The sequence below is a fragment of the Triplophysa dalaica genome, chromosome 5 (assembly GCF_015846415.1).
Source record: "Triplophysa dalaica isolate WHDGS20190420 chromosome 5, ASM1584641v1, whole genome shotgun sequence".
NCBI lineage: Eukaryota > Metazoa > Chordata > Actinopteri > Cypriniformes > Nemacheilidae > Triplophysa > Triplophysa dalaica.
This window is the reverse complement of record NC_079546.1, coordinates 15,294,284-15,314,829: the sequence shown is the minus strand read 5'-3', so window position 1 is coordinate 15,314,829 and position 20,546 is coordinate 15,294,284. Positions and strand designations below refer to the sequence as shown.

General features: G+C 41.3%; 15 non-coding genes across 15 annotated transcripts; all 15 read left to right on the top strand.

The window, feature by feature from the left end:
• The first annotated feature begins 820 nt into the window (after positions 1-820).
• On the top strand, positions 821-893 carry trnav-aac (transfer RNA valine (anticodon AAC)). The gene has a single exon. It is a non-coding gene; the product is annotated as a tRNA-Val (tRNA).
• Positions 894-1,266: 373 nt separating this feature from the next.
• trnav-uac (transfer RNA valine (anticodon UAC)) lies at positions 1,267-1,339 on the top strand. The gene has a single exon. It is a non-coding gene; the product is annotated as a tRNA-Val (tRNA).
• A 3,080-nt stretch (positions 1,340-4,419) lies between these two features.
• Positions 4,420-4,492, top strand: trnav-aac (transfer RNA valine (anticodon AAC)). The gene has a single exon. It is a non-coding gene; the product is annotated as a tRNA-Val (tRNA).
• An 892-nt stretch (positions 4,493-5,384) lies between these two features.
• trnav-uac (transfer RNA valine (anticodon UAC)) lies at positions 5,385-5,457 on the top strand. The gene has a single exon. It is a non-coding gene; the product is annotated as a tRNA-Val (tRNA).
• A 256-nt stretch (positions 5,458-5,713) lies between these two features.
• On the top strand, positions 5,714-5,786 carry trnav-uac (transfer RNA valine (anticodon UAC)). The gene has a single exon. It is a non-coding gene; the product is annotated as a tRNA-Val (tRNA).
• A 637-nt stretch (positions 5,787-6,423) lies between these two features.
• trnav-uac (transfer RNA valine (anticodon UAC)) lies at positions 6,424-6,496 on the top strand. Its single transcript has one exon. It is a non-coding gene; the product is annotated as a tRNA-Val (tRNA).
• A 711-nt stretch (positions 6,497-7,207) lies between these two features.
• trnav-uac (transfer RNA valine (anticodon UAC)) lies at positions 7,208-7,280 on the top strand. Its single transcript has one exon. It is a non-coding gene; the product is annotated as a tRNA-Val (tRNA).
• Positions 7,281-10,360: 3,080 nt separating this feature from the next.
• Positions 10,361-10,433, top strand: trnav-aac (transfer RNA valine (anticodon AAC)). The gene has a single exon. It is a non-coding gene; the product is annotated as a tRNA-Val (tRNA).
• Positions 10,434-10,805: 372 nt separating this feature from the next.
• On the top strand, positions 10,806-10,878 carry trnav-uac (transfer RNA valine (anticodon UAC)). The gene has a single exon. It is a non-coding gene; the product is annotated as a tRNA-Val (tRNA).
• Positions 10,879-11,918: 1,040 nt separating this feature from the next.
• trnav-uac (transfer RNA valine (anticodon UAC)) lies at positions 11,919-11,991 on the top strand. The gene has a single exon. It is a non-coding gene; the product is annotated as a tRNA-Val (tRNA).
• An 817-nt stretch (positions 11,992-12,808) lies between these two features.
• Positions 12,809-12,881, top strand: trnav-uac (transfer RNA valine (anticodon UAC)). Its single transcript has one exon. It is a non-coding gene; the product is annotated as a tRNA-Val (tRNA).
• Positions 12,882-16,739: 3,858 nt separating this feature from the next.
• trnav-uac (transfer RNA valine (anticodon UAC)) lies at positions 16,740-16,812 on the top strand. Its single transcript has one exon. It is a non-coding gene; the product is annotated as a tRNA-Val (tRNA).
• A 256-nt stretch (positions 16,813-17,068) lies between these two features.
• On the top strand, positions 17,069-17,141 carry trnav-uac (transfer RNA valine (anticodon UAC)). Its single transcript has one exon. It is a non-coding gene; the product is annotated as a tRNA-Val (tRNA).
• A 1,572-nt stretch (positions 17,142-18,713) lies between these two features.
• Positions 18,714-18,786, top strand: trnav-uac (transfer RNA valine (anticodon UAC)). The gene has a single exon. It is a non-coding gene; the product is annotated as a tRNA-Val (tRNA).
• Positions 18,787-19,042: 256 nt separating this feature from the next.
• On the top strand, positions 19,043-19,115 carry trnav-uac (transfer RNA valine (anticodon UAC)). Its single transcript has one exon. It is a non-coding gene; the product is annotated as a tRNA-Val (tRNA).
• The last annotated feature ends 1,431 nt before the right edge of the window (positions 19,116-20,546 follow it).

Genomic DNA, 20,546 nt, shown 5'->3' with positions numbered 1-20,546 from the left:
GGTTCGAAACCGAGCAGAAACATAGTGTGCTTTAAGCCATAGAGAGCAATATAATGACAAGGTAACCAAACCTTTAAGCATTCAATGCACGGTTTCGTAGACAAGGCTTAAGACTAGTCCCAGACTAAGATGATTGTTTGAGATTCCTTAACTGAAAAATCTTGCCCTGAAACACCTTAAAATTTGTTACTGGCAAATTTATGCGAAATTCAGAGTTTCTGTAGTGTATTGGTTATCACGTTCGCCTAACACGCGAAAGGTCCTCGGTTCGAGACCGAGCAGAAACAGTTTTCAGGTTTTGGCGTCAACCAGAGCAAATGCCATCAGTGTAAAACGTAGCTGCAATGCGTATCGGCCTGATTGAAAGCTTTTTGGGATTGTCAAATTCAGCCTCTATTATGTCACGTACTATGTTCTTTTAGTGACTGTCGCATTCCCCTGACGCATTGCACCTTCAAATTTGTGACTGGCAAGTTTCTTGCCAAAGTCAGACAATGCTTGGGTGGTCTGTTTTAAATCAGCGCCAGTTTGACGACGTACGCAGGAATTGTCCACGTTTCTGTAGTGTAGTGGTTATCACGTTTGCTTCACACGCAAAAGGTCCTCGGTTCGAAACCGAGCAGAAACATAGTCTGCTTTAAGCCATAGAGAGGAATATAATGACAAGGTAACCAAACCTTTAAGCATTCAATGCACGGTTTCGTAGACAAGGCTTAAGACTAGTCCCAGACTAAGATGAGTGTTTGAGATTTCTTAACTGAAAAATCTTGCCCTGAAACACCTTAAAATTTGTGACTGGCAAATTTATGCCAAATTCAGAGTTTCTGTAGTGTAGTGGTTATCACGTTCGCCTAACACGCGAAAGGTCCTCGGTTCGAAACCGAGCAGAAACATAGTCTGTTTTAAGCCATAGAGTGGAATATAATGACAAGGTAACCAAACCTTTAAGCATTCAATGAACGGTGTTTATAGACAGTCGAAATTCAGCCTCTATTATGTTACAAGCTATGTTCTTTTAGTGACTGTCGCATTCTCCTGACGTGAAAGGTCCCTAGTCGAAACCGAGCAGAAACATAGTCTGCTTTAAGCCATAGAGTGGAATATAATGACAAGGTAACCAAACCTTTAAGCATTCAATGCACGGTTTCGTAGACAAGGCTTAAGACTAGTCCCAGACTAAGATGATTGTTTGAGATTCCTTAACTGAAAAATCTTGCCCTGAAACACCTTAAAATTTGTTACTGGCAAATTTATGCGAAATTCAGAGTTTCTGTAGTGTAGTGGTTATCACGTTTGCTTTACACGCAAAAGGTCCTCGGTTCGAAACCGAGCAGAAACATAGTCTGCTTTGTGCCATAGAGTGGAATATAATGACAAGGTAACCAAACCTTTAAGCATTCAATGCACGGTTTCGTAGACAAGGCTTAAGACTAGTCCCAGACTAAGATGATTGTTTGAGATTCCTTAACTGAAAAATCTTGCCCTGAAACACCTTCAAATTTGTGACTGGCAAGTTTCTTGCCAAAGTCAGACAATACTTGCGTGGTCTGTTTTAAACCAGCGCCAGTTTGACGACGTACGCAGGAATTGTCCACGTTTCTGTAGTTTAGTGGTTATCACGTTTGCTTTACACGCAAAAGGTCCTCGGTTCGAAACCGAGCAGAAACATAGTCTGCTTTAAGCCATAGAGTGGAATATAATGACAAGGTAACCAAACCTTTAAGCATTCAATGCACGGTTTCGTAGACAAGGCTTAAGACTAGTCCCAGACTAAGATGATTGTTTGAGATTCCTTAACTGAAAAATCTTGCCCTGAAACACCTTAAAATTTGTGACTGGCAAATTTATGCCAATTTCAGAGTTTCTGTAGTGTAGTGGTTATCACGTTCGCCTAACACGCGAAAGGTCCTCGTTTCGAAACCGAGCAGAAACATAGTCTGTTTTAAGCCATAGAGTGGAATATAATGACAAGGTAACCAAACCTTTAAGCATTCAATGCACGGTTTTGTAGACTGTCGAAATTCAGCCTCTATTATGTCACGTACTATGTTCTTTTAGTGACTGTCGCATTCCCCTGACGCATTGCACCTTCAAATTTGTGACTGGCAAGTTTCTTGCCAAAGTCAGACAATGCTTGGGTGGTCTGTTTTAAACCAGCGCCAGTTTGACGACGTACGCAGGAATTGTCCACGTTTCTGTAGTGTAGTGGTTATCACGTTTGCTTCACACGCAAAAGGTCCTCGGTTCGAAACCGAGCAGAAACATAGTCTGCTTTAAGCCATAGAGTGGAATATAATGACAAGGTAACCAAACCTTTAAGCATTCAATGCACGGTTTCGTAGACAAGGCTTAAGACTAGTCCCAGACTAAGATGATTGTTTGAGATTCCTTAACTGAAAAATCTTGCCCTGAAACACCTTAAAATTTGTTACTGGCAAATTTATGCGAAATTCAGAGTTTCTGTAGTGTAGTGGTTATCACGTTTGCTTTACACGCTAAAGGTCCTCGGTTCGAAACCGAGCAGAAACATAGTCTGCTTTGTGCCATAGAGTGGAATATAATGACAAGGTAACCAAACCTTTAAGCATTCAATGCACTGTTTCGTAGACAAGGCTTAAGACTAGTCCCAGACTAAGATGAGTGTTTGAGATTTCTTAACTGAAAAATCTTGCCCAGAAACACCTTAAAATTTGTGACTGGCAAATTTATGCGAAATTCAGAGTTTCTGTAGCGTATTGGTTATCACGTTCGCCTAACACGCGAAGGGTCCTCGGTTCGAGACCGAGCAGAAACAGTTTTCAGGTTTTGGCGTCAACCAGAGCAAATTCCATCGGTGTAAAACGTAGATGCACTGCGTATCGGCCTGATTGAAAGCTTTTTGGGATTGTCAAATTCAGCCTCTATTATGTCACGTACTATGTTCTTTTAATGACTGTCGCATTCTCCTGACGTGAAAGGTCCCTAGTCGAAACCGAGCAGAATAATCGCCTTCTTTAAGTCATATGGTTAAACGTAATTACAAGCTAAACAAAATTTAAAGCATTTAATGCCAAGTTTTGTAGACAAGGCTTAAGACTAGTCCCAGACTAAGATGAATGTTCGAGATGTCTTACCTGAATAAACTTGACCTGGAATACCTTCAAATTTGTGACTGGCAAGTTTCTTGCCAAAGTCAGACAATACTTGCGTGGTCTGTTTTAAACCAGCGCCAGTTTGACGACGTACGCAGGAATTGTCCACGTTTCTGTAGTGTAGTGGTTATCACGTTTGCTTTACACGCAAAGTTTCTGTAGTGTAGTGGTTATCACGTTCGCCTAACACGCGAAAGGTCCTCGTTTCGAAACCGAGAAGAAACATAGTCTGTTTTAAGCCATAGAGTGGAATACAATGACAAGGTAACCAAACCTTTAAACATTCAATGCACGGTTTTGTAGACGCATTGCACCTTCAAATTTGTGACTGGCAAGTTTCTTGCCAAAGTCAGACAATGCTTGGGTGGTCTGTTTTAAACCAGCGCCAGTTTGACGACGTACGCAGGAATTGTCCACGTTTCTGTAGTGTAGTGGTTATCACGTTTGCTTCACACGCAAAAGGTCCTCGGTTCGAAACCGAGCAGAAACATAGTGTGCTTTAAGCCATAGAGAGCAATATAATGACAAGGTAACCAAACCTTTAAGCATTCAATGCACGGTTTCGTAGACAAGGCTTAAGACTAGTCCCAGACTAAGATGATTGTTTGAGATTCCTTAACTGAAAAATCTTGCCCTGAAACACCTTAAAATTTGTTACTGGCAAATTTATGCGAAATTCAGAGTTTCTGTAGTGTATTGGTTATCACGTTCGCCTAACACGCGAAAGGTCCTCGGTTCGAGACCGAGCAGAAACAGTTTTCAGGTTTTGGCGTCAACCAGAGCAAATGCCATCAGTGTAAAACGTAGCTGCAATGCGTATCGGCCTGATTGAAAGCTTTTTGGGATTGTCAAATTCAGCCTCTATTATGTCACGTACTATGTTCTTTTAGTGACTGTCGCATTCCCCTGACGCATTGCACCTTCAAATTTGTGACTGGCAAGTTTCTTGCCAAAGTCAGACAATGCTTGGGTGGTCTGTTTTAAACCAGCGCCAGTTTGACGACGTACGCAGGAATTGTCCACGTTTCTGTAGTGTAGTGGTTATCACGTTTGCTTCACACGCAAAAGGTCCTCGGTTCGAAACCGAGCAGAAACATAGTCTGCTTTAAGCCATAGAGTGGAATATAATGACAAGGTAACCAAACCTTTAAGCATTCAATGCACGGTTTCGTAGACAAGGCTTAAGACTAGTCCCAGACTAAGATGAGTGTTTGAGATTTCTTAACTGAAAAATCTTGCCCTGAAACACCTTAAAATTTGTGACTGGCAAATTTATGCCAAATTCAGAGTTTCTGTAGTGTAGTGGTTATCACGTTCGCCTAACACGCGAAAGGTCCTCGGTTCGAAACCGAGCAGAAACATAGTCTGTTTTAAGCCATAGAGTGGAATATAATGACAAGGTAACCAAACCTTTAAGCATTCAATGAACGGTTTTTATAGACAGTCGAAATTCAGCCTCTATTATGTTACAAGCTATGTTCTTTTAGTGACTGTCGCATTCTCCTGACGTGAAAGGTCCCTAGTCGAAACCGAGCAGAAACATAGTCTGCTTTAAGCCATAGAGTGGAATATAATGACAAGGTAACCAAACCTTTAAGCATTCAATGCACGGTTTCGTAGACAAGGCTTAAGACTAGTCCCAGACTAAGATGAGTGTTTGAGATTTCTTAACTGAAAAATCTTGCCCTGAAACACCTTAAAATTTGTGACTGGCAAATTTATGCGAAATTCAGAGTTTCTGTAGCGTATTGGTTATCACGTTCGCCTAACACGCGAATGGTCCTCGGTTCGAGACCGAGCAGAAACAGTTTTCAGGTTTTGGCGTCAACCAGAGCAAATGCCATCGGTGTAAAACGTAGCTGCACTGCGTATCGGCCTGATTGAAAGCTTTTTGGGATTGTCAAATTCAGCCTCTATTATGTCACGTACTATGTTCTTTTAATGACTGTCGCATTCTCCTGACGTGAAAGGTCCCTAGTCGAAACCGAGCAGAATAATCGCCTTCTGTAAGTCATATGGTTAAACGTAATTACAAGCTAAACAAAACTTTAAGCATTCAATGCCCAGTTTTGTAGACAAGGCTTAAGACTAGTCCCAGACTAAGATGAATGTTCGAGATGTCTTACCTGAATAAACTTGACCTGGAATACCTTCAAATTTGTGACTGGCAAGTTTCTTGCCAAAGTCAGACAATAGTTGCGTGGTCTGTTTTAAACCAGCGCCAGTTTGACGACGTACGCAGGAATTGTCCACGTTTCTGTAGTGTAGTGGTTATCACGTTTGCTTTACACGCAAAAGGTCCTCGGTTCGAAACCGAGCAGAAACATAGTCTGCTTTAAGCCATAGAGTGGAATATAATGACAAGGTAACCAAACCTTTAAGCATTCAATGCACGGTTTCGTAGACAAGGCTTAAGACTAGTCCCATACTAAGATGAATGTTCGAGATGTCTTACCTGAATAAACTTGACCTGGAATACCTTCAAATTTGTGACTGGCAAGTTTCTTGCCAAAGTCAGACAATACTTGCGTGGTCTGTTTTAAACCAGCGCCAGTTTGACGACGTACGCAGGAATTGTCCACGTTTCTGTAGTGTAGTGGTTATCACGTTTGCTTTACACGCAAAAGGTCCTCGGTTCGAAACCGAGCAGAAACATAGTCTGCTTTAAGCCATAGAGTGGAATATAATGACAAGGTAACCAAACCTTTAAGCATTCAATGCACGGTTTCGTAGACAAGGCTTAAGACTAGTCCCAGACTAAGATGATTGTTTGAGATTCCTTAACTGAAAAATCTTGCCCTGAAACACCTTAAAATTTGTGACTGGCAAATTTATGCCAATTTCAGAGTTTCTGTAGTGTAGTGGTTATCACGTTCGCCTAACACGCGAAAGGTCCTCGTTTCGAAACCGAGAAGAAACATAGTCTGTTTTAAGCCATAGAGTGGAATACAATGACAAGGTAACCAAACCTTTAAACATTCAATGCACGGTTTTGTAGACAGTCGAAATTCAGCCTCTATTATGTTACAAGCTATGTTCTTTTAGTGACTGTCGCATTCTCCTGACGTGAAAGGTCCCTAGTCGAAACCGAGCAGAAACATAGTCTGCTTTAAGCCATAGAGTGGAATATAATGACAAGGTAACCAAACCTTTAAGCATTCAATGCACTGTTTCGTAGACAAGGTTTAAGACTAGTCCCAGACTAAGATGATTGTTTGAGATTCCTTAACTGAAAAATCTTGCCCTGAAACACCTTAAAACTTGTGACTGGCAAATTTATGCCAATTTCAGAGTTTCTGTAGTGTAGTGGTTATCACGTTTGCTTTACACGCAAAAGGTCCTCGGTTCGAAACCGAGCAGAAACATAGTCTGCTTTGTGCCATAGAGTGGAATATAATGACAAGGTAACCAAACCTTTAAGCATTCAATGCACGGTTTCGTAGACAAGGCTTAAGACTAGTCCCAGACTAAGATGAGTGTTTGAGATTTCTTAACTGAAAAATCTTGCCCAGAAACACCTTAAAATTTGTGACTGGCAAATTTATGCGAAATTCAGAGTTTCTGTAGCGTATTGGTTATCACGTTCGCCTAACACGCGAAGGGTCCTCGGTTCGAGACCGAGCAGAAACAGTTTTCAGGTTTTGGCGTCAACCAGAGCAAATTCCATCGGTGTAAAACGTAGCTGCACTGCGTATCGGCCTGATTGAAAGCTTTTTGGGATTGTCAAATTCAGCCTCTATTATGTCACGTACTATGTTCTTTTAATGACTGTCGCATTTTCCTGACGTGAAAGGTCCCTAGTCGAAACCGAGCAGAATAATCGCCTTCTTTAAGTCATATGGTTAAACGTAATTACAAGCTAAACAAAATTTAAAGCATTTAATGCCAAGTTTTGTAGACAAGGCTTAAGACTAGTCCCAGACTAAGATGAATGTTCGAGATGTCTTACCTGAATAAACTTGACCTGGAATACCTTCAAATTTGTGACTGGCAAGTTTCTTGCCAAAGTCAGACAATAGTTGCGTGGTCTGTTTTAAACCAGCGCCAGGTTGACGACGTACGCAGGAATTGTCCACGTTTCTGTAGTGTAGTGGTTATCACGTTTGCTTTACACGCAAAAGGTCCTCGGTTCGAAACCGAGCAGAAACATAGTCTGCTTTAAGCCATAGAGTGGAATATAATGACAAGGTAACCAAACCTTTAAGCATTCAATGCACGGTTTCGTAGACAAGGCTTAAGACTAGTCCCATACTAAGATGAATGTTCGAGATATCTTACCTGAATAAACTTGACCTGGAATACCTTCAAATTTGTGACTGGCAAGTTTCTTGCCAAAGTCAGACAATACTTGCGTGGTCTGTTTTAAACCAGCGCCAGTTTGACGACGTACGCAGGAATTGTCCACGTTTCTGTAGTTTAGTGGTTATCACGTTTGCTTTACACGCAAAAGGTCCTCGGTTCGAAACCGAGCAGAAACATAGTCTGCTTTAAGCCATAGAGTGGAATATAATGACAAGGTAACCAAACCTTTAAGCATTCAATGCACGGTTTCGTAGACAAGGCTTAAGACTAGTCCCAGACTAAGATGATTGTTTGAGATTCCTTAACTGAAAAATCTTGCCCTGAAACACCTTAAAATTTGTGACTGGCAAATTTATGCCAATTTCAGAGTTTCTGTAGTGTAGTGGTTATCACGTTCGCCTAACACGCGAAAGGTCCTCGTTTCGAAACCGAGCAGAAACATAGTCTGTTTTAAGCCATAGAGTGGAATATAATGACAAGGTAACCAAACCTTTAAGCATTCAATGCACGGTTTTGTAGACTGTCGAAATTCAGCCTCTATTATGTCACGTACTATGTTCTTTTAGTGACTGTCGCATTCCCCTGACGCATTGCACCTTCAAATTTGTGACTGGCAAGTTTCTTGCCAAAGTCAGACAATGCTTGGGTGGTCTGTTTTAAACCAGCGCCAGTTTGACGACGTACGCAGGAATTGTCCACGTTTCTGTAGTGTAGTGGTTATCACGTTTGCTTCACACGCAAAAGGTCCTCGGTTCGAAACCGAGCAGAAACATAGTCTGCTTTAAGCCATAGAGTGGAATATAATGACAAGGTAACCAAACCTTTAAGCATTCAATGCACGGTTTCGTAGACAAGGCTTAAGACTAGTCCCAGACTAAGATGATTGTTTGAGATTCCTTAACTGAAAAATCTTGCCCTGAAACACCTTAAAATTTGTTACTGGCAAATTTATGCGAAATTCAGAGTTTCTGTAGTGTAGTGGTTATCACGTTTGCTTTACACGCTAAAGGTCCTCGGTTCGAAACCGAGCAGAAACATAGTCTGCTTTGTGCCATAGAGTGGAATATAATGACAAGGTAACCAAACCTTTAAGCATTCAATGCACTGTTTCGTAGACAAGGCTTAAGACTAGTCCCAGACTAAGATGAGTGTTTGAGATTTCTTAACTGAAAAATCTTGCCCAGAAACACCTTAAAATTTGTGACTGGCAAATTTATGCGAAATTCAGAGTTTCTGTAGCGTATTGGTTATCACGTTCGCCTAACACGCGAAGGGTCCTCGGTTCGAGACCGAGCAGAAACAGTTTTCAGGTTTTGGCGTCAACCAGAGCAAATTCCATCGGTGTAAAACGTAGATGCACTGCGTATCGGCCTGATTGAAAGCTTTTTGGGATTGTCAAATTCAGCCTCTATTATGTCACGTACTATGTTCTTTTAATGACTGTCGCATTCTCCTGACGTGAAAGGTCCCTAGTCGAAACCGAGCAGAATAATCGCCTTCTTTAAGTCATATGGTTAAACGTAATTACAAGCTAAACAAAATTTAAAGCATTTAATGCCAAGTTTTGTAGACAAGGCTTAAGACTAGTCCCAGACTAAGATGAATGTTCGAGATGTCTTACCTGAATAAACTTGACCTGGAATACCTTCAAATTTGTGACTGGCAAGTTTCTTGCCAAAGTCAGACAATACTTGCGTGGTCTGTTTTAAACCAGCGCCAGTTTGACGACGTACGCAGGAATTGTCCACGTTTCTGTAGTGTAGTGGTTATCACGTTTGCTTTACACGCAAAGTTTCTGTAGTGTAGTGGTTATCACGTTCGCCTAACACGCGAAAGGTCCTCGTTTCGAAACCGAGAAGAAACATAGTCTGTTTTAAGCCATAGAGTGGAATACAATGACAAGGTAACCAAACCTTTAAACATTCAATGCACGGTTTTGTAGACGCATTGCACCTTCAAATTTGTGACTGGCAAGTTTCTTGCCAAAGTCAGACAATGCTTGGGTGGTCTGTTTTAAACCAGCGCCAGTTTGACGACGTACGCAGGAATTGTCCACGTTTCTGTAGTGTAGTGGTTATCACGTTTGCTTCACACGCAAAAGGTCCTCGGTTCGAAACCGAGCAGAAACATAGTGTGCTTTAAGCCATAGAGAGCAATATAATGACAAGGTAACCAAACCTTTAAGCATTCAATGCACGGTTTCGTAGACAAGGCTTAAGACTAGTCCCAGACTAAGATGATTGTTTGAGATTCCTTAACTGAAAAATCTTGCCCTGAAACACCTTAAAATTTGTTACTGGCAAATTTATGCGAAATTCAGAGTTTCTGTAGTGTATTGGTTATCACGTTCGCCTAACACGCGAAAGGTCCTCGGTTCGAGACCGAGCAGAAACAGTTTTCAGGTTTTGGCGTCAACCAGAGCAAATGCCATCAGTGTAAAACGTAGCTGCAATGCGTATCGGCCTGATTGAAAGCTTTTTGGGATTGTCAAATTCAGCCTCTATTATGTCACGTACTATGTTCTTTTAGTGACTGTCGCATTCCCCTGACGCATTGCACCTTCAAATTTGTGACTGGCAAGTTTCTTGCCAAAGTCAGACAATGCTTGGGTGGTCTGTTTTAAACCAGCGCCAGTTTGACGACGTACGCAGGAATTGTCCACGTTTCTGTAGTGTAGTGGTTATCACGTTTGCTTCACACGCAAAAGGTCCTCGGTTCGAAACCGAGCAGAAACATAGTCTGCTTTAAGCCATAGAGTGGAATATAATGACAAGGTAACCAAACCTTTAAGCATTCAATGCACGGTTTCGTAGACAAGGCTTAAGACTAGTCCCAGACTAAGATGAGTGTTTGAGATTTCTTAACTGAAAAATCTTGCCCTGAAACACCTTAAAATTTGTGACTGGCAAATTTATGCCAAATTCAGAGTTTCTGTAGTGTAGTGGTTATCACGTTCGCCTAACACGCGAAAGGTCCTCGGTTCGAAACCGAGCAGAAACATAGTCTGTTTTAAGCCATAGAGTGGAATATAATGACAAGGTAACCAAACCTTTAAGCATTCAATGAACGGTTTTTATAGACAGTCGAAATTCAGCCTCTATTATGTTACAAGCTATGTTCTTTTAGTGACTGTCGCATTCTCCTGACGTGAAAGGTCCCTAGTCGAAACCGAGCAGAAACATAGTCTGCTTTAAGCCATAGAGTGGAATATAATGACAAGGTAACCAAACCTTTAAGCATTCAATGCACGGTTTCGTAGACAAGGCTTAAGACTAGTCCCAGACTAAGATGATTGTTTGAGATTCCTTAACTGAAAAATCTTGCCCTGAAACACCTTAAAATTTGTTACTGGCATTTTATGCGAAATTCAGAGTTTCTGTAGTGTAGTGGTTATCACGTTTGCTTTACACGCAAAAGGTCCTCGGTTCGAAACCGAGCAGAAACATAGTCTGCTTTGTGCCATAGAGTGGAATATAATGACAAGGTAACCAAACCTTTAAGCATTCAATGCACGGTTTCGTAGACAAGGCTTAAGACTAGTCCCAAACTAAGATGAGTGTTTGAGATTTCTTAACTGAAAAATCTTGCCCTGAAACACCTTAAAATTTGTGACTGGCAAATTTGTGCGAAATTCAGAGTTTCTGTAGCGTATTGGTTATCACGTTCGCCTAACACGCGAATGGTCCTCGGTTCGAGACCGAGCAGAAACAGTTTTCAGGTTTTGGCGTCAACCAGAGCAAATGCCATCGGTGTAAAACGTAGCTGCACTGCGTATCGGCCTGATTGAAAGCTTTTTGGGATTGTCAAATTCAGCCTCTATTATGTCACGTACTATGTTCTTTTAATGACTGTCGCATTCTCCTGACGTGAAAGGTCCCTAGTCGAAACCGAGCAGAATAATCGCCTTCTGTAAGTCATATGGTTAAACGTAATTACAAGCTAAACAAAACTTTAAGCATTCAATGCCCAGTTTTGTAGACAAGGCTTAAGACTAGTCCCAGACTAAGATGAATGTTCGAGATGTCTTACCTGAATAAACTTGACCTGGAATACCTTCAAATTTGTGACTGGCAAGTTTCTTGCCAAAGTCGGACAATAGTTGCGTGGTCTGTTTTAAACCAGCGCCAGGTTGACGACGTACGCAGGAATTGTCCACGTTTCTGTAGTGTAGTGGTTATCACGTTTGCTTTACACGCAAAAGGTCCTCGGTTCGAAACCAAGCAGAAACATAGTATGCTTTAAGCCATAGAGTGGAATATAATGACAAGGTAACCAAACCTTTAAGCATTCAATGCACGGTTTCGTAGACAAGGCTTAAGACTAGTCCCATACTAAGATGAATGTTCGAGATGTCTTACCTGAATAAACTTGACCTGGAATACCTTCAAATTTGTGACTGGCAAGTTTCTTGCCAAAGTCAGACAATACTTGCGTGGTCTGTTTTAAACCAGCGCCAGTTTGACGACGTACGCAGGAATTGTCCACGTTTCTGTAGTGTAGTGGTTATCACGTTTGCTTTACACGCAAAAGGTCCTCGGTTCGAAACCGAGCAGAAACATAGTCTGCTTTAAGCCATAGAGTGGAATATAATGACAAGGTAACCAAACCTTTAAGCATTCAATGCACGGTTTCGTAGACAAGGCTTAAGACTAGTCCCAGACTAAGATGATTGTTTGAGATTCCTTAACTGAAAAATCTTGCCCTGAAACACCTTAAAATTTGTGACTGGCAAATTTATGCCAATTTCAGAGTTTCTGTAGTGTAGTGGTTATCACGTTCGCCTAACACGCGAAAGGTCCTCGTTTCGAAACCGAGCAGAAACATAGTCTGTTTTAAGCCATAGAGTGGAATACAATGACAAGGTAACCAAACCTTTAAACATTCAATGCACGGTTTTGTAGACTGTCGAAATTCAGCCTCTATTATGTCACGTACTATGTTCTTTTAGTGACTGTCGAATTCTCCTGACGTGAAAGGTCCCTAGTCGAAACCGAGCAGAAACATAGTCTGCTTTAAGCCATAGAGTGGAATATAACGATAAGGTAACCAAACCTTTAAGCATTCAATGCACGGTTTTGTAGACTGTCGAAATTCAGCCTCTATTATGTCACGTACTATGTTCTTTTAGTGACTGTCGCATTCTCCTGACGTGAAAGGTCCCTAGTCGAAACCGAGCAGAAACATAGTCTGCTTTAAGCCATAGAGTGGAATATAATGACAAGGTAACCAAACCTTTAAGCATTCAATGCACGGTTTCGTAGACAAGGCTTAAAACTAGTCCCAGACTAAGATGATTGTTTGAGATTCCTTAACTGAAAAATCTTGCCCTGAAACACCTTAAAATTTGTTACTGGCAAATTTATGCGAAATTCAGAGTTTCTGTAGTGTAGTGGTTATCACGTTTGCTTTACACGCAAAAGGTCCTCGGTTCGAAACCGAGCAGAAACATAGTCTGCTTTGTGCCATAGAGTGGAATATAATGACAAGGTAACCAAACCTTTAAGCATTCAATGCACGGTTTCGTAGACAAGGCTTAAGACTAGTCCCAGACTAAGATGAGTGTTTGAGATTTCTTAACTGAAAAATCTTGCCCAGAAACACCTTAAAATTTGTGACTGGCAAATTTATGCGAAATTCAGAGTTTCTGTAGCGTATTGGTTATCACATTCGCCTAACACGCGAAGGGTCCTCGGTTCGAGACCGAGCAGAAACAGTTTTCAGGTTTTGGCGTCAACCAGAGCAAATTCCATCGGTGTAAAATGTAGCTGCACTGCGTATCGGCCTGATTGAAAGCTTTTTGGGATTGTCAAATTCAGCCTCTATTATGTCACGTACTATGTTCTTTTAATGACTGTCGCATTCTCCTGACGTGAAAGGTCCCTAGTCGAAACCGAGCAGAATAATCGCCTTCTTTAAGTCATATGGTTAAACGTAATTACAAGCTAAACAAAATTTAAAGCATTTAATGCCAAGTTTTGTAGACAAGGCTTAAGACTAGTCCCAGACTAAGATGAATGTTCGAGATGTCTTACCTGAATAAACTTGACCTGGAATACCTTCAAATTTGTGACTGGCAAGTTTCTTGCCAAAGTCAGACAATACTTGCGTGGTCTGTTTTAAACCAGCGCCAGTTTGACGACGTACGCAGGAATTGTCCACGTTTCTGTAGTTTAGTGGTTATCACGTTTGCTTTACACGCAAAAGGTCCTCGGTTCGAAACCGAGCAGAAACATAGTCTGCTTTAAGCCATAGAGTGGAATATAATGACAAGGTAACCAAACCTTTAAGCATTCAATGCACGGTTTCGTAGACAAGGCTTAAGACTAGTCCCAGACTAAGATGATTGTTTGAGATTCCTTAACTGAAAAATCTTGCCCTGAAACACCTTAAAATTTGTGACTGGCAAATTTATGCCAATTTCAGAGTTTCTGTAGTTTAGTGGTTATCACGTTCGCCTAACACGCGAAAGGTCCTCGTTTCGAAACCGAGCAGAAACATAGTCTGCTTTAAGCCATAGAGTGGAATATAATGACAAGGTAACCAAACCTTTAAGCATTCAATGCACGGTTTCGTAGACAAGGCTTAAGACTAGTCCCAGACTAAGATGATTGTTTGTGATTCCTTAACTGAAAAATCTTGCCCTGAAACACCTTAAAATTTGTGACTGGCAAATTTATGCCAATTTCAGAGTTTCTGTAGTGTAGTGGTTATCACGTTCGCCTAACACGCGAAAGGTCCTCGTTTCGAAACCGAGCAGAAACATAGTCTGCTTTAAGCCATAGAGTGGAATATAATGACAAGGTAACCAAACCTTTAAGCATTCAATGCACGGTTTCGTAGACAAGGCTTAAGACTAGTCCCAGACTAAGATGATTGTTTGAGATTCCTTAACTGAAAAATCTTGCCCTGAAACACCTTAAAATTTGTGACTGGCAAATTTATGCCAATTTCAGAGTTTCTGTAGTGTAGTGGTTATCACGTTCGCCTAACACGCGAAGGGTCCTCGGTTCGAGACCGAGCAGAAACAGTTTTCAGGTTTTGGCGTCAACCAGAGCAAATTCCATCGGTGTAAAACGTAGCTGCACTGCGTATCGGCCTGATTGAAAGCTTTTTGGGATTGTCAAATTCAGCCTCTATTATGTCACGTACTATGTTCTTTTAATGACTGTCGCATTCTCCTGACGTGAAAGGTCCCTAGTCGAAACCGAGCAGAATAATCGCCTTCTTTAAGTCATATGGTTAAACGTAATTACAAGCTAAACAAAATTTAAAGCATTTAATGCCAAGTTTTGTAGACAAGGCTTAAGACTAGTCCCAGACTAAGATGAATGTTCGAGATGTCTTACCTGAATAAACTTGACCTGGAATACCTTCAAATTTGTGACTGGCAAGTTTCTTGCCAAAGTCAGACAATACTTGCGTGGTCTGTTTTAAACCAGCGGCAGTTTGACGACGTACGCAGGAATTGTCCACGTTTCTGTAGTGTAGTGGTTATCACGTTTGCTTTACACGTAAAAGGTCCTCGGTTCGAAACCGAGCAGAAACATAGTCTGCTTTAAGCCATAGAGTGGAATATAATGACAAGGTAACCAAACCTTTAAGCATTCAATGCACGGTTTCGTAGACAAGGCTTAAGACTAGTCCCAGACTAAGATGATTGTTTGAGATTCCTTAACTGAAAAATCTTGCCCTGAAACACCTTAAAATTTGTGACTGGCAAATTTATGCCAATTTCAGAGTTTCTGTAGTGTAGTGGTTATCACGTTCGCCTAACACGCGAAGGGTCCTCGGTTCGAGACATAGCAGAAACAGTTTTCAGGTTTTGGCGTCAACCAGAGCAAATTCCATCGGTGTAAAACGTAGCTGCACTGCGTATCGGCCTGATTGAAAGCTTTTTGGGATTGTCAAATTCAGCCTCTATTATGTCACGTACTATGTTCTTTTAATGACTGTCGCATTCTCCTGACGTGAAAGGTCCCTAGTCGAAACCGAGCAGAATAATCGCCTTCTTTAAGTCATATGGTTAAACGTAATTACAAGCTAAACAAAATTTAAAGCATTTAATGCCAAGTTTTGTAGACAAGGCTTAAGACTAGTCCCAGACTAAGATGAATGTTCGAGATGTCTTACCTGAATAAACTTGACCAGGAAAACCTTCAAATTTGTGACTGGCAAGTTTCTTGCCAAAGTCAGACAATACTTGCGTGGTCTGTTTTAAACCAGCGCCAGTTTGACGACGTACGCAGGAATTGTCCACGTTTCTGTAGTTTAGTGGTTATCACGTTTGCTTTACACGCAAAAGGTCCTCGGTTCGAAACCGAGCAGAAACATAGTCTGCTTTAAGCCATAGAGTGGAATATAATGACAAGGTAACCAAACCTTTAAGCATTCAATGCACGGTTTCGTAGACAAGGCTTAAGACTAGTCCCAGACTAAGATGATTGTTTGAGATTCCTTAACTGAAAAATCTTGCCCTGAAACACCTTAAAATTTGTGACTGGCAAATTTATGCCAATTTCAGAGTTTCTGTAGTGTAGTGGTTATCACGTTCGCCTAACACGCGAAAGGTCCTCGTTTCGAAACCGAGCAGAAACATAGTCTGCTTTAAGCCATAGAGTGGAATATAATGACAAGGTAACCAAACCTTTAAGCATTCAATGCACGGTTTCGTAGACAAGGCTTAAGACTAGTCCCAGACTAAGATGATTGTTTGAGATTCCTTAACTGAAAAATCTTGCCCTGAAACACCTTAAAATTTGTGACTGGCAAATTTATGCCAATTTCAGAGTTTCTGTAGTGTAGTGGTTATCACGTTCGCCTAACACGCGAAGGGTCCTCGGTTCGAGACCGAGCAGAAACAGTTTTCAGGTTTTGGCGTCAACCAGAGCAAATTCCATCGGTGTAAAACGTAGCTGCACTGCGTATCGGCCTGATTGAAAGCTTTTTGGGATTGTCAAATTCAGCCTCTATTATGTCACGTACTATGTTCTTTTAATGACTGTCGCATTCTCCTGACGTGAAAGGTCCCTAGTCGAAACCGAGCAGAATAATCGCCTTCTTTAAGTCATATGGTTAAACGTAATTACAAGCTAAACAAAATTTAAAGCATTTAATGCCAAGTTTTGTAGACAAGGCTTAAGACTAGTCCCAGACTAAGATGAATGTTCGAGATGTCTTACCTGAATAAACTTGACCTGGAATACCTTCAAATTTGTGACTGGCAAGTTTCTTGCCAAAGTCAGACAATAGTTGCGTGGTCTGTTTTAAACCAGCGCCAGGTTGACGACGTACGCAGGAATTGTCCACGTTTCTGTAGTGTAGTGGTTATCACGTTTGCTTTACACGCAAAAGGTCCTCGGTTCGAAACCGAGCAGAAACATAGTCTGCTTTAAGCCATAGAGTGGAATATAATGACAAGGTAACCAAACCTTTAAGCATTCAATGCACGGTTTCGTAGACAAGGCTTAAGACTAGTCCCATACTAAGATGAATGTTCGAGATGTCTTACCTTAATAAACTTGACCTGGAATACCTTCAAAATTGTGACTGGCAAGTTTCTTGCCAAAGTCAGACAATACTTGCGTGGTCTGTTTTAAACCAGCGGCAGTTTGACGACGTACGCAGGAATTGTCCACGTTTCTGTAGTGTAGTGGTTATCACGTTTGCTTTACACGCAAAAGGTCCTCGGTTCGAAACCGAGCAGAAACATAGTCTGCTTTAAGCCATAGAGTGGAATATAATGACAAGGTAACCAAACCTTTAAGCATTCAATGCACGGTTTCGTAGACAAGGCTTAAGACTAGTCCCAGACTAAGATGATTGTTTGAGATTCCTTAACTGAAAAATCTTGCCCTGAAACACCTTAAAATTTGTGACTGGCAAATTTATGCCAATTTCAGAGTTTCTGTAGTGTAGTGGTTATCACGTTCGCCTAACACGCGAAAGGTCCTCGTTTCGAAACCGAACAGAAACATAGTCTGTTTTAAGCCATAGAGTGGAATATAATGACAAGGTAACCAAACCTTTAAGCATTCAATGCACGGTTTTGTAGACTGTCGAAATTCAGCCTCTATTATGTCACGTACTATGTTCTTTTAGTGACTGTCGCATTCCCCTGACGCATTGCACCTTCAAATTTGTGACTGGCAAGTTTCTTGCCAAAGTCAGACAATGCTTGGGTGGTCTGTTTTAAACCAGCGCCAGTTTGACGACGTACGCAGGAATTGTCCACGTTTCTGTAGTGTAGTGGTTATCACGTTTGCTTCACACGCAAAAGGTCCTCGGTTCGAAACCGAGCAGAAACATAGTGTGCTTTAAGCCATAGAGAGCATTATAATGACAAGGTAACCAAACCTTTAAGCATTCAATGCACGGTTTCGTAGACAAGGCTTAAGACTAGTCCCAGACTAAGATGATTGTTTGAGATTCCTTAACTGAAAAATCTTGCCCTGAAACACCTTAAAATTTGTGACTGGCAAATTTATGCCAATTTCAGAGTTTCTGTAGTGTAGTGGTTATCACGTTCGCCTAACACGCGAAAGGTCCTCGTTTCGAAACCGAGCAGAAACATAGTCTGCTTTAAGCCATAGAGTGGAATATAATGACAAGGTAACCAAACCTTTAAGCATTCAATGCACGGTTTCGTAGACAAGGCTTAAGACTAGTCCCAGACTAAGATGATTGTTTGAGATTCCTTATCTGAAAAATCTTGCCCTGAAACACCTTAAAATTTGTGACTGGCAAATTTATGCCAATTTCAGAGTTTCTGTAGTGTAGTGGTTATCACGTTCGCCTAACACGCGAAGGGTCCTCGGTTCGAGACCGAGCAGAAACAGTTTTCAGGTTTTGGCGTCAACCAGAGCAAATTCCATCGGTGTAAAACGTAGCTGCACTGCGTATCGGCCTGATTGAAAGCTTTTTGGGATTGTCAAATTCAGCCTCTATTATGTCACGTACTATGTTCTTTTAATGACTGTCGCATTCTCCTGACGTGAAAGGTCCCTAGTCGAAACCGAGCAGAATAATCGCCTTCTTTAAGTCATATGGTTAAACGTAATTACAAGCTAAACAAAATTTAAAGCATTTAATGCCAAGTTTTGTAGACAAGGCTTAAGACTAGTCCCAGACTAAGATGAATGTTCGAGATGTCTTACCTGAATAAACTTGACCTGGAATACCTTCAAATTTGTGACTGGCAAGTTTCTTGCCAAAGTCAGACAATAGTTGCGTGGTCTGTTTTAAACCAGCGCCAGGTTGACGACGTACGCAGGAATTGTCCACGTTTCTGTAGTGTAGTGGTTATCACGTTTGCTTTACACGCAAAAGGTCCTCGGTTCGAAACCGAGCAGAAACATAGTCTGCTTTAAGCCATAGAGTGGAATATAATGACAAGGTAACCAAACCTTTAAGCATTCAATGCACGGTTTCGTAGACAAGGCTTAAGACTAGTCCCATACTAAGATGAATGTTCGAGATGTCTTACCTTAATAAACTTGACCTGGAATACCTTCAAAATTGTGACTGGCAAGTTTCTTGCCAAAGTCAGACAATACTTGCGTGGTCTGTTTTAAACCAGCGGCAGTTTGACGACGTACGCAGGAATTGTCCACGTTTCTGTAGTGTAGTGGTTATCACGTTTGCTTTACACGCAAAAGGTCCTCGGTTCGAAACCGAGCAGAAACATAGTCTGCTTTAAGCCATAGAGTGGAATATAATGACAAGGTAACCAAACCTTTAAGCATTCAATGCACGGTTTCGTAGACAAGGCTTAAGACTAGTCCCAGACTAAGATGATTGTTTGAGATTCCTTAACTGAAAAATCTTGCCCTGAAACACCTTAAAATTTGTGACTGGCAAATTTATGCCAATTTCAGAGTTTCTGTAGTGTAGTGGTTATCACGTTCGCCTAACACGCGAAAGGTCCTCGTTTCGAAACCGAACAGAAACATAGTCTGTTTTAAGCCATAGAGTGGAATATAATGACAAGGTAACCAAACCTTTAAGCATTCAATGCACGGTTTTGTAGACTGTCGAAATTCCGTCTCTATTATGTCACGTACTATGTTCTTTTAGTGACTGTCGCATTCCCCTGACGCATTGCACCTTCAAATTTGTGACTGGCAAGTTTCTTGCCAAAGTCAGACAATGCTTGGGTGGTCTGTTTTAAACCAGCGCCAGTTTGACGACGTACGCAGGAATTGTCCACGTTTCTGTAGTGTAGTGGTTATCACGTTTGCTTCACACGCAAAAGGTCCTCGGTTTGAAACCGAGCAGAAACATAGTGTGCTTTAAGCCATAGAGAGCATTATAATGACAAGGTAACCAAACCTTTAAGCATTCAATGCACGGTTTCGTAGACAAGGCTTAAGACTAGTCCCAGACTAAGATGATTGTTTGAGATTCCTTAACTGAAAAATCTTGCCCTGAAACACCTTAAAATTTGTGACTGGCAAATTTATGCCAATTTCAGAGTTTCTGTAGTGTAGTGGTTATCACGTTCGCCTAACACGCGAAAGGTCCTCGTTTCGAAACCGAGCAGAAACATAGTCTGCTTTAAGCCATAGAGTGGAATATAATGACAAGGTAACCAAACCTTTAAGCATTCAATGCACGGTTTCGTAGACAAGGCTTAAGACTAGTCCCAGACTAAGATGATTGTTTGAGATTCCTTAACTGAAAAATCTTGCCCTGAAACACCTTAAAATTTGTGACTGGCAAATTTATGCCAATTTCAGAGTTTCTGTAGTGTAGTGGTTATCACGTTCGCCTAACACGCGAAGGGTCCTCGGTTCGAGACCGAGCAGAAACAGTTTTCAGGTTTTGGCGTCAACCAGAGCAAATTCCATCGGTGTAAAACGTAGCTGCACTGCGTATCGGCCTGATTGAAAGCTTTTTGGGATTGTCAAATTCAGCCTCTATTATGTCACGTACTATGTTCTTTTAATGACTGTCGCATTCTCCTGACGTGAAAGGTCCCTAGTCGAAACCGAGCAGAATAATCGCCTTCTTTAAGTCATATGGTTAAACGTAATTACAAGCTAAACAAAATTTAAAGCGTTTAATGCCAAGTTTTGTAGACAAGGCTTAAGACTAGTCCCAGACTAAGATGAATGT